At 37.6% G+C, this 11,968-nt stretch overlaps 1 protein-coding gene across 4 annotated transcripts in view; it reads right to left on the reverse strand.

Annotated features, from left to right (window-relative positions):
- Window positions 1–11,911, reverse strand: part of PLAG1 (PLAG1 zinc finger) — a 52,756-nt gene extending 40,845 nt beyond the window's left edge. For 2 of the 4 annotated variants that reach the window (XM_030966734.1, XM_030966699.1), the window contains exon 1: window positions 11,690–11,911. The gene's annotated coding sequence lies outside the window, so the exon portion shown is untranslated. Of the gene's footprint in view, window positions 1–10,810; window positions 11,212–11,689 lie in introns of those variants that run through there. The other 2 variants (XM_030966743.1, XM_030966708.1) reach the window with 1 other exon arrangement.
- Between the last annotated feature and the right edge of the window lie 57 nt (window positions 11,912–11,968).

The following is an 11,968-nucleotide window of genomic DNA, read 5'->3' on the forward strand; positions in this document are numbered from 1 at the left end:
TACAATACTATTTGTATTTTTTTGGAGGAAAAAGCATGAACACAATTTTGTGCAAATAATAAGAAAAAGAAAAATCACTGAGCAGAATTCAATTAAAGGCAATTCCACCAGAGGGAAACCGTAGTTCTAACAAAACAAAATACTTGTTTTCCTAGGTAATTTCCATATTTCTAGAAAGTTAATTCCAGAGCCATGTAACACTCACATACAGATTTTATAATACGTACTTTCAACACTGGACTAAAATACTTTGTGCTACTAAGTCAGCACAGTATCACTTTCTATGTATCACTTTTAATTCTGAATTCAAATCCCCCAAACCAACACTCACTAACTTTAGAAAGCACTTTTTCATGCACTATCTGAATGTAGCAGAATAGCCTTGTGTTTGTACAGCTTCTAGAAATCATCATGGAAGCTTCTGAATACCTAGGCATATCTAGGTTATGGATGTATGTAGACACAATGTAATTTTTTTCTATGATCGAGTTATGATGGTTATTCTTCTAAATTATGTACATGATGTATTATATTAACAAATATACTAATATACCAACATTCTTTTATTGAGGGATCCAAGCTACTGCTAAATGAATCTCTCATGACACATAAGTATTATTTACTTCACTGAAAAATATTACCAGATTAGTACAGTAGTTATTTTTCTTTGCTTTCAAGACAGTTTAATATTTTTTGAACATTTTAACTTCATTTGTGGTTACACAAATTGCCCTTTCAAGTTGACAGGCTTGTAAAATTATCCTGAAGTGTCCATTTCTGATATTGCAGGAAAAAATTAAAATGCCAGTAAGTACAGGAAGCATCTCATTCCAAATAATTAATTTGTAAAAGCCAGAATTAAGCAGTTCCGTGTTCACACTTTAGAAAGCAAGCAATCCTTCACTGCTGGTCTGCTCCTTCCACATTCAGGACACTGTAGTTCCATCATTAAGAGCATCCCCTGCTGAGAAGCACATGACTCTACTGTTCCATGATGTACCCTCAATGACCACCAGCTTCTGAATGAAGCTACAAAAATAATGGGTTTTACTTACTAGAAAAAACCCTGAACAGCTTGCTTCTTGCCAACCTGAAAGACCACCCCTTTCAATGAGTGCCACCTGAAACAATCTCAAATGCATGTTACAGTATTAAAAAACAAAAAAGATCATGGGGAAATACCACTTGCTCCCTGAGAAGCACTTCAGTTTTAACAGAGATCTCTCACTCTGAGGTGGGTTCATTATGTTGGCATTACAGACCATACAGTTACTACTATGCATTTACTAATGACCTACCTAGAATTTAACAGATGGAAGTGGGGATGTTTGGAAAGCATGAAATAGAGGCTTCATATCTCAAAGATCCAGAGTGAAAGGAATTGTTAGCATCCAACTAGATTCTAATAAGCTTTGCAAGTGGAACCTGGGCCATGCATTTTTACTGTTTGTTTAATTTAATTTGTTTTCATTTATAGCAAAGCACTGTTGAAACGAACAGGAAACTTTCAAATAATCTGGTCAAGACCAGATGGGAAAACATCTCCCTATTCCACTCAGAAATTCTATAGTTCAGATCATTCAGTAACTTTGCCAGCCACTGCAACATACTAAAAAAAATATCAAGAAACAAACTTCCTAAACAAGTGACAAATGCAGAAAGTAGAGGTTAAAAAAAGGATTAATATTTTTACCCCCTTATAACAGTCTAAAAATACCCAAAGCAAGAAGACATAACACACACTCTTTGGGTTAGAACTCTGCCATGCAGAGGGAGTGAAGTAATTTTGACTACATTCTCTCTCAGATGTACCCCCAAAGACAAAATCACATCACAAAATTGCCAAGTTGCTAAGTAACAGTTAATTCATAAATTAATTCACAAAGGCAATATAATCTTTGTCCAGGAGACCTCATAACCATCCTACAAAGGCCCAAGTTACAAAAAGTCTGGATATATTATAGAATTGTGAAATGGTTTGAGTTGGAAGGTACCTTAAAGACCATCCAGTTCCATGAGCAGGGACACCTTTCACTAGACCAGGTTACTCAAAGCCCCATCAAACCTGGCCCAGAACACTTCCAGGGATGGGACACCCAGAGCTTCTCTGGGCAGCCTGTTCTGGTGCCTTACCACCCTCACAGTAAAGAATTTCTTCCTAATGCCAAATCCAAACCTACCTTCTGTCAATTTTACTCCTTGTTTTATCACTATATAGCCTTATGAAAAGTCCCTCTCCAGAGGCTGTTGTCAGCCAAAATGGTGGCTAATTTTATATATATTTGGGAAGGAAGAACTAACAGTTAAGCACTTTCTTAACTGTTCTTAACTGCTCTAAATTAAGCTCTTTCTTCTTCAAACTGTAAATCTTACAATCCCAAAAATGGAATTTAAGCATACTTCACAGGACAGTTACAAAGCACTTGCAACCTGACAGCTAATTTCTGCCTGCCTTTTAGCTTTTTTTGTTAAGCTGCCTACATGAAACTTTCACGCTAAAACTACCTTCAAATACCAAACTACCTCCTTTATGATGAAATTCGCATGCTTAGCAGAAGGGATTACCTGACCTTCAACTACAGTTTAACACCTAAAACTATGACAAGAACAGTCATTTAGAGCATCCATTAAATCTTGGAGGCTTTGCTCAGAGTTGAGAGACATTCTATTGCTTGGTTCCTGATGAAAAATGGAATAAGCAGCACAATACTCAAGTTCTTATTCAGACAAAACCTTTAGGAAATTTAATCTGCTAATGAAGAATTATGGAATTCATTTCAAGATAACTGAATATATTATCAGTTTCAAGGTTGCAACACGACTATGTGAGTGATATCACAAATTCATATGATTTAAATATTTTGAGAGGACTGAGGGGCAGTGATTTAAGTCACCAGAGCACCTTTTTGACCACATCTGTCTTTTAACTTGAGGATTGAAGAAAGACCCAGTCTCTTTTTATGTTCAGTTGTTTTATTAGTCAAACTACAGAAAAACTGAAAATAATAACACATATCCAACCTCCCCAAACTAAAGTATCTTCCTACTCCAATCAAACTGACAGGCAATCAATGTAGTTAAAAACTGCTTAAATGCACTTTCCTTTCAGCACAAATGTTTAAGTATAATAAAGAGAAAGAAATCTGTTTTACATGATGCATAGATAAAAACTGTACTGGAAATTGAAATGTATTTTTCAATATGGATTTATCTTACTTGTTCTCAAATATTCTGAAGTGGCCAAGGTTTCAAAGGTGAAATAATACAGGGGAGACATCTAAAACCAATTTTCCCCCCAAGACATTTATTTCACAGTTTAAAATTTCTGAAAGTATAATCTAGATTTCTGTTTGCCTTCTACAGCAATTGACACTAGAAGTGTGTTTGAGTATTTCTTATGAGAAACAATGATAGCACATATTTGACAAGACCTGACATCTTTTCCTCACAGATAAGTTTAATATTCATCCAGTTAGGGACTATTGCCATCACCCAAACACCATCATGATTAAGTTTCCTGTAGTACTCTGCACTCAATTTTTCTATTTGTAGCATCACCTCAAGTTAATTTCACAGTACTCCTTGGCACAATTTTTGTAGTACAAAAATTATCAATAGCTAAACTTAAAGGGACACAGATTCTGCGAGAATAAAAGAGTTTTAAACAAGTTAAAGAAGTGCTGAGTTCAGAAAAGAGTGTATCCAAAAGAAAAGGATACACTCAGGCAGCTAAGACAAAAAAACCTTTAAAATTATAACTGGGAAAACATTACATTTTACAAGTAATGAGAAATTAAACAAGTTTGATATAAATATTTCATGTATACTTTTTAAAGCAATTTCAACACATACTAAAACCTGCCTGAATAATTAGGATAATTAACATATTAGGATTCTTGGTTAACTTTTTAAGTAAAAAATAATGCAACTTTGTTGTTTAGGAATAGAGCTGATTTCATTGTACTGGTATGCTTATAACTGTACTTAAACACCATTTAAAATAGCATGTAGCAACACCATCCTTTGACAGATGCAATAATATTTTTATTACTTTTTCTGAAACTGATTAAAATATAGCCATAAGCAATATGTTTGTGCTGGGGCATAATTAGGAGTGGTTTAGTCTGAGCACAATCCTAGTATTCAAAATAATAAAAGAAAACTTCAAATCACAGATGAAAAAAAAGCCTAAAGATTTAAATAACTGGCATTTATGTCTAAGCTCTTCCTAAGCTAGGTGGTTCAACATTTCCTAGTGTCCTAGGTGAAACAAATTAGGTAAGTATCAATCACAGTAACTTCCAGCGAACAAAATAAGCTTGAACAATATTGTGTTTAACTTTTAAACAGAACACAAAACTCTGACACTATTTTATATTTGTTTTATTTTACTTTAATACTCTTAAAGTACTTGTGAGGAGAAGAACACCAGTAACTGATGGCAGGTAGCTAACATCATAAATTTACACCTTTGTAATGTATCGTCTTATGAAAACATAAGAACAGCTGCAGGCAATTTCTACTTTTATATATTTATATTTTATCTATACTTGCATGTGATAAATGCAGCATTACTAAGCCTTGCATGTAGGCAGCTGCAGTAAATGCAAAATAGTATAAATGAAAATTCCACACGTGACAGTAGGAGCTTGAAGAAACTTAACATTTACAAACTTGTAAATGTTTTATTACTAACTATACTGGCTTGATTGAAATTTAATAGCAAGCTGCCAGAATCTCTCATTCTGCCTTTCGTTCAATAAGATCTCTTTAAAAAATATTCCTATTCCACAACTGATTCAAAAGACACGATATTGTCCCTAAATGTCTCCTAAAAATGTGTGCATGTCTGTATCTATCCCACATATAAATGGAACATTCAGGATAAATACATATACCCCACAGTAAACAGTTTTATTACAAGTGACAAGCACTTGAGACAGTAAAATCTGATTTGCGTACACAGGGTCTTTCTGCTGCTCAAACACGTAGTATAGTGAGATCTCATTAACTCAGAATCAGATGATTTGCAGGGTTTTTTAGAAAACTTACGCACTGCAAAAAGAAGTACATAATACATGAAGAGGTAAGCTAAGTTTTCTGACAGCCTCGTTCCTTTTTGGTTATTTGGCAATTCACAGTAAATGTGCATAAGGCAAAATCAGCAATCTACATCTTATTTCCTAAGAAATACTTTACACTTGCAGACTGCCAAATCTGATGTGACTCACAACCATAAAGAAAAGCTTTTAGGGTTAGAGATACACAGTGTCAGGCTACTGGTAAATTACCTGCAGAATACATAAGTAAATCTACATGCAATCTATATTGCTAAATTGTATCAAATAAAGTATTATTACAGCAATATGGAAAAGATTATTATTAGTTATCCTAATTTAAGTGAAAAAACAACTTTGACAAATAATTCCCTTTAAACACTTTCTAATCTGATTTCTAGGGATATTTTCCTTCAGAGAGGAATTTAGCACATTAAGTGCAAAAGAAGATTATAGCAATTCAGTTTACTGTAACAGACACTTTTTGCATTTTTCCAAGTTTCTTTACATAGTTATTTCTTAATTGCATCTGATGGCAATTCTTAGGTTTTCCTTTCCTGATTCCCACTTGACTTTCTCAAATCTGATTTGAGGTATTTTACTTCAGAGTTCTAAGTTACTGTTGTATGCATTACAGCCACACTTGTCTGCATTCGTTTTTTTAATCTCACTTTTCAGTTTTATAATAGTTCAGACCTGTGGGTTTTTTTCCCTCTCTTTCCTTTCCTCTAAACAAATACCCATTGGGCCACATTTTATTTCCATTGTGCCCCCCTGTAAGTCTATAAAAACCAGCAGATTTGGTCAGGAATAGAACAGGTCATCACTCTGGCCATGGATTTTAATGTATTTGACAAGGTATCTCTACACACTGGACAGGCTATGAACCAGGAAGGAGAGAGAAGAAGGCTACACAGAAGGATATAATAGAAATTTTTTATTCCTTCAACATGAGAATAACTATATATCCTTTCCCACTCTTCACAGTCAGGTATGTACTTATACAGTCACTTCAAACCCCTGACATATATGGTGGCTAATTTCAATGCCATGATCCTACAGTAACCGTTTGCTAGACATGCAGGGTCCATTTAAATATTAAAAATTTTAATACATCCTATGAGAAGGCCCCATCATTTAAAACTGTGAGCACACAACTACTCTAAAAAGCATCTTTTCAAAAGTCAAAAAACTCCCTCTAGTTCTATGAATTTCTGCTATTTGTCCTAAGATGAGACAATAGCAGGTGAACAGTGATACAGATGTAAATAGAAAACACTTTAACAACACAAACTAAATAAAAATAAAACTGAATCTGCAGTAATGGTGACCAGTTCTATTTAATATTAGGTTTTCTGAACTTGCATACAATTAGGATCTTTTGCATTTGATATTTGGTGGACAACTCTTTATTTAAAATGCATTAGTAACTGCAATCTATGCAATTTCAGATAAATGTTCACTATATTCCTTGACAACTAAAAAAAAAAAAAGCATCTGTGTAAGTGATTATATTGAGAGTTAATCAGTGTTTTACATTCAAGTTACAAGATCACACAATTTAAAAATCAATATAAATTGAATTAAATTCTAGATGTGGGGTTTTTTTAGATTAGAGGAAAATACACAATTGTCTATTATCAAATGCCCAGATAATTGCAAAAAACCACTCCAATGCTTCAGAAATTTAAACATTTTATATTTGATCAATACAAGTGTTACTTTGTTCTAATATTTGAATTATTTTTAAATAGTTTTTAAAGGCTACCTAAACATTTGGTAATCAGTTAAAGATGCTTACCAGTTCAGTGGATAAATGCTGCACATTTCTTTCAAAAGCTCTGTAAGCTAAATCCTTACTAGGAGCAGATATTTGGAGAATAACTCCTTGAAAGCAAGTTCTCTATCACTTCAGTGGTGGTCACTGCTAGCTCCTTTTAAGTCTATACTGATTTGAGAATGGTCTAAGTACTTGAACAGATTTCGTATTTTCCAGAATATTTCTGCTTGGTAAACACATAAATTTGTTCAAGAACCCTACCAAAAAGTATTTGTTCACAAAAACTGGTTTTAACAACATAAGGGGTTACAGACAGAAAATTTAAAAACTTATGGTTTAGATTCTGAAGTAAAAACATCTATTTTACAAAATAACCTTGAACAGCTACAAACAGTGGTTTATTTAGAACATGAGCAGTGCCCTCCTTAACCCATTAATTTTAAAACATATGCAATACCCTGAAAGGAGGAGACTTTAGGGCACCATTTTGACTAACCAGCTGCAGAGATGGACAACCATTAGAAGTGGCTGCACTTTGTATGCAGTGCCTTTTGGAACTACATAAACTTTTTAAAAGTTTCTTAATTTAAATCTCAAAAGTTCTACAATGAAAACTATTTTTTCAGGATAATGACTAATTAAAAGTACACACCAAGAGACACATTTGAGCTAAGCATTCAAGGAAAGCTGAATGCATGTCACTTTAGATTCCTGTATTGGCTTGTACTGTTGTAGAATACCGTAGTTATTAATTTTTAAACATTACTGAATAGGATTGATAAGTCTCTAAAAAGGATTTTAATACATTTACACCTCTCCTGTTTACCTAGAAAGAGTAGGTTAACTTCACAAACAACAGACCATAGTATTTGTTTCCTCAGGTGTTTTGATTTTAGAAAATCTTGAAAAAATCAAACTGTATCATCTATGGAATCAGACCAATACATATTAAAGAAGATTATCTTGACTCTTAGAACAAGGAAGCTTTGAAAGTTACTTTGTATTTTTATTTTAAAAAAACACTTCATCACTGTAGGAATTCTGTTTTCTACAAAAGAGTAAGTTTGTAAAAAAATAATCCTAAACAACATTCTTTTTTGCTATTATTATCTCCATCTGGATTATACCTTAAAATTAAATCCAGTTTAGAAGAGTATCAAATTCTGAGAGAACACCCTTTCCTCTTTCTCCACCCTAAATCCTGAATTTTGTACTATGGTTGGATACACCGAATTTACTTTGTAATACACAGGTGTAAGTCAAGAAAGATACTCCACAACACTGCTCCTTTCACATTGTCATTATCAGTGTCTATACCTATTTTCAGCATTAAAAAATTAATGATTAAAAAGCTCCAAATTAGGTAAAAATGTAGAGGCATGTTAAGCACTTCATACTGATGGTCACAGAAACAGCATTTGAAGAGTTCTCAGTACCATCAACTAGTTTATTTAAGTTAGTTCTCTACATCTAGTACCATCTGTCTCTACCCTGGTACATTAAAACTACCAACATATGGTGAACTGCTATTAATTTATCAAATTTCTATGCATTCCAGGGTAATGTTACTTCAGTCAATAAAAATAATAGATCAGTTTAAGAAATATTCAGAAAGGAACTTTAAAGCCTGAATTCTTACTAACTATAAAAAAGATCTCTAAACCATAAAAGGCAGTTTTGGAAAAACATTCAATATCATTTCTCTATACAAAATGATTAATCTTTCTTCCTTAATGACCCTTTTTTCTAACCTAAGAGTAGTTAATGTGATTTAATTTTCACAACTGTGAGTCACTGGAAAACTTTGAGATTTCTGCCCAAATCTTTAACCACAAGGCTATCCTAGGCAACAAGTTTCTTTGGTCACACTTGCAGAAAGGGTACAGATCATTTGCAAGCACATGCTATTCAACACAGAGGGCTATCACAACTCTACTCAACTTCCACAGATTCACAGAAAACATGTGCTGCAATAGCCTCCATCTAAGTTCAGTAGCCCATCTCCCCTCTCAAGAACTGCATACCTGTACTCAGTTTTCAATCTAGAACTAAGTACAAAGGCTCCAAAACCAAAGCAAGTGTAAAGGCAACATTGCAACTCCTCATAAAGGTATCAAATTGCCATGTTAAGAGGTGATGCTAATTTTTTAAAATAGGACACTCAAAAATAAAATTAAAATACATAGGAGATAATAGATGAGCAGAGCATTTTGCATCATCACAGTTAAACATTTACAAGTTAAAAATTAGGGGAAAAAAAAGTATCAGCCAGAACTCATGCTAAAAGCATGCATGCATACACACATGCACACATATACATGACACCAGACCACAGTTAGGATGACTTTTCTTTCTTTAAATAAAGCCAGAGGCAATTCTTCCAAGTCATGTTTTAACTACACACCTAAGGTGTACTTGTAAAGAGCCCCTACTTTGGCCAATTAAAACCTACAGTTATTTTTCAGTATTTTCAAAACCTTTGGGGATGGTTTAGGAGATTTAGGCATAGAATAAACTTTTGAACAAACTCAAGTGTTCCCAACAAAACTGAATGTATTCAAAGTAAAAATAACGCACTTCACAACTTTCACAAAATGTCTGTGAAATTGCCCTACACACAGGGAATTCATCCCCTCCCACAGAATTCACAGCTAGCAGAACAGCACTAGATCTTAATATTATACAACTTGAGACTATTTCATTTCTGCAACATACAATCCAAAAAACACTCTCCAAAACACAGCATTTTAATTAACACACCAAGAAAACTCCCCTGAAGACCTGCTACACACAAAAGAATTGCTTTGATCCCAACGATTCTGCACGTTTCCCCCTGCTGTCCTTCCCTAATTTATCAGACTAGGGCCGATTTGATACCTTTCCTTTAAAAAAAAAAAACAACGAACCACCCCTCTGCTAGAGGCAGAGGTGCTGCAGAGGTGATGATAACCCTAGGAAAAGAGAAGCTGTCTCTTTAAAATGCCCTGCTATGTCCCTGATCCCACGTGGAACCAACATCAGCAGCACTTTCGCATTAACTTCAATGTGAGGCGAGATGAGGCATCATTATTTCATATAAATAAAACGAGGAGACTGCAGAATACATTCTTTGTAGGAGACAAACAGGTGAACTGAACGTGCCAGGGAAATCAGCAACCACCCGCAGGAGAGGTGCCCTGCCCCCGAGCCCTCTCTGCTCTCCCTATGGAGCATTAGCTCAACCCCACACCACTCTCAAGAATCCAGTTCAAATAGAGGAGTGAGCCACCAAGAAAACTTGAAATTCAAAGGCAACGAAAATGCACTTTATAAACCGGAAAGGTTTACTCTTTGCCTCACACATCCTAATTAGATCAGGAAAGTGACACTACAAAAGCATTACACTCCGGTCCGAAAAAAAAAAAAAGGGAAAGAAAAAGACAGAGGAAAAGAAAAGAGCCCCCATCTCCCCAGATCCCCCAAAAACACACATACAAAAAAAGCATTAAAAAAGGAAGTTATAAAGCACCACATCCAGCATTTATCTTATCTAGGATCACTCCACATTACCCCCAAGTTATACACTTTCTGCACCATCATCTCCCCCTACCTCTCTGTCCTGAAAGGGATTTTCACGTTTTCTCATTGTCGGTGGCGAGTTATAAGAGGCTTTTGCCTTTCCAAAGAATTCATCAACAAAAAAAAATAATAAATATTAACTCCTTGCTCCCTGAAACCTTAAAACGGTCTCGGGAAGACACGGGTTTTATACTGTTACCTTGAGGAAGAAAAGGGGGAGCAGCCCCGATTTTTAGGTATTTTTTGGCATTTTTTTCTGATTTTTATTTTGTTATATGCCTCAGTTCTCCCTCCATTTTGGTTGTTTATGATACTGACAACAAGCTGTCCCTGCTCTCTCTCTCTCTCTCTCCGGATCTCTCCTGCTTTCAGTTAGCAAACCCCCCTCCCCAATGCAACACGACTCAGCACTTACTTGGGTTCACACTTTTCTCTAAACACACACCGATGGGGAAGGGAAAAGCTCCTGGGCTACTCGGAGGGGGAGAGCAGGCAAATTCGTTTCTTTATTACGAAAAAAAAAACTTTTGTCCAAAAAACGACGGGAAAGGGGGGTCGAGTGCCCCAAAGTCACTCCGGATCCCCCCAAAGACGCAGCCGCCAGGTCCGGGGGACACCCCACGGGTAGCCGGGTCCACGGGGGAAATTTCTGTGCGAAATTTGTCCGGTTTGAGGCGGCGGGCGAATTTATATTAATTTTTTCCCTCATTTTTCGGCACCGCGGTCTCTAATGTCTTCCGCTCCCTCTCTCGCCGCTCTCGCCGCTGTCACTGCATTCACAGCACAGGCTCCGGAGAGGCGAGGAGGGGAGGGGGCGGCCGCGCCGCTCCTGCCCCTGCCCCGCGGCCCCGGGCCCGGGCCGCCGCGGGGGTCGGCGGCGGGCACCCCGCGCCCTCCTGCCGTCCCCCGGGCAGCCCCGCCGCCTCGCCCGCTCCTCGCGAACCAGCAGAGCGCCGCGGGGAGGGAGGGGAGGAGTGGAGGAAACTCCTGAGAGAGGTTTTTCTGAAAATCATCTCTTTCTCCCTCCGAAGGGGGGGGGGGGGGCACCGCTCGCCTCGGCTCCCCTCCCCGGCTTTTTCCCCCGGGGGGGTCCGACGCGGGGCGCCGGGGGGCTGCGGGAGATGGGGGGAGAGGGATGGAAGGGAGGGATGGTTAACACAAACTTTTCCTCACTGCTCGCTGCTCCTCTCTCCTCTCCCCCCTCCTTCTCCTCCTCCCCCTTCATAATTTAAATAACCCTGATATTTCCCTGCTAAACCCCGGCGCCTGCCCCCCAAACCCGCAGCAGACTCACCGCGGGAGCCTCAGCATCCCCTCTGCGCCCCGTTTCCACCCTTTACAGTGTTCTCCGATTTTTCTGTAATTTTTTCCCCATATTTCGGGCTGGACGCGGCGGGCCTGGAAATTGTTTGCTTTCCCGTCTTTCCAGCAGCCATTGTAGTGTATGCGCTGCGGTGCAGCCCAGCCTGCCGCACACGCCGCGCCCACACCGCCCGCCGCCCACACGCACCGCGGGTTGGACGCCTCCCCCAGTCAGTCAGGGCCGCAGCCGCGCCCCGCCGCCGGCGCCTGC

The sequence above is a fragment of the Camarhynchus parvulus genome, chromosome 2, assembly GCF_901933205.1.
Source record: "Camarhynchus parvulus chromosome 2, STF_HiC, whole genome shotgun sequence".
NCBI classification, from domain to species: Eukaryota; Metazoa; Chordata; class Aves; order Passeriformes; family Thraupidae; genus Camarhynchus; species Camarhynchus parvulus.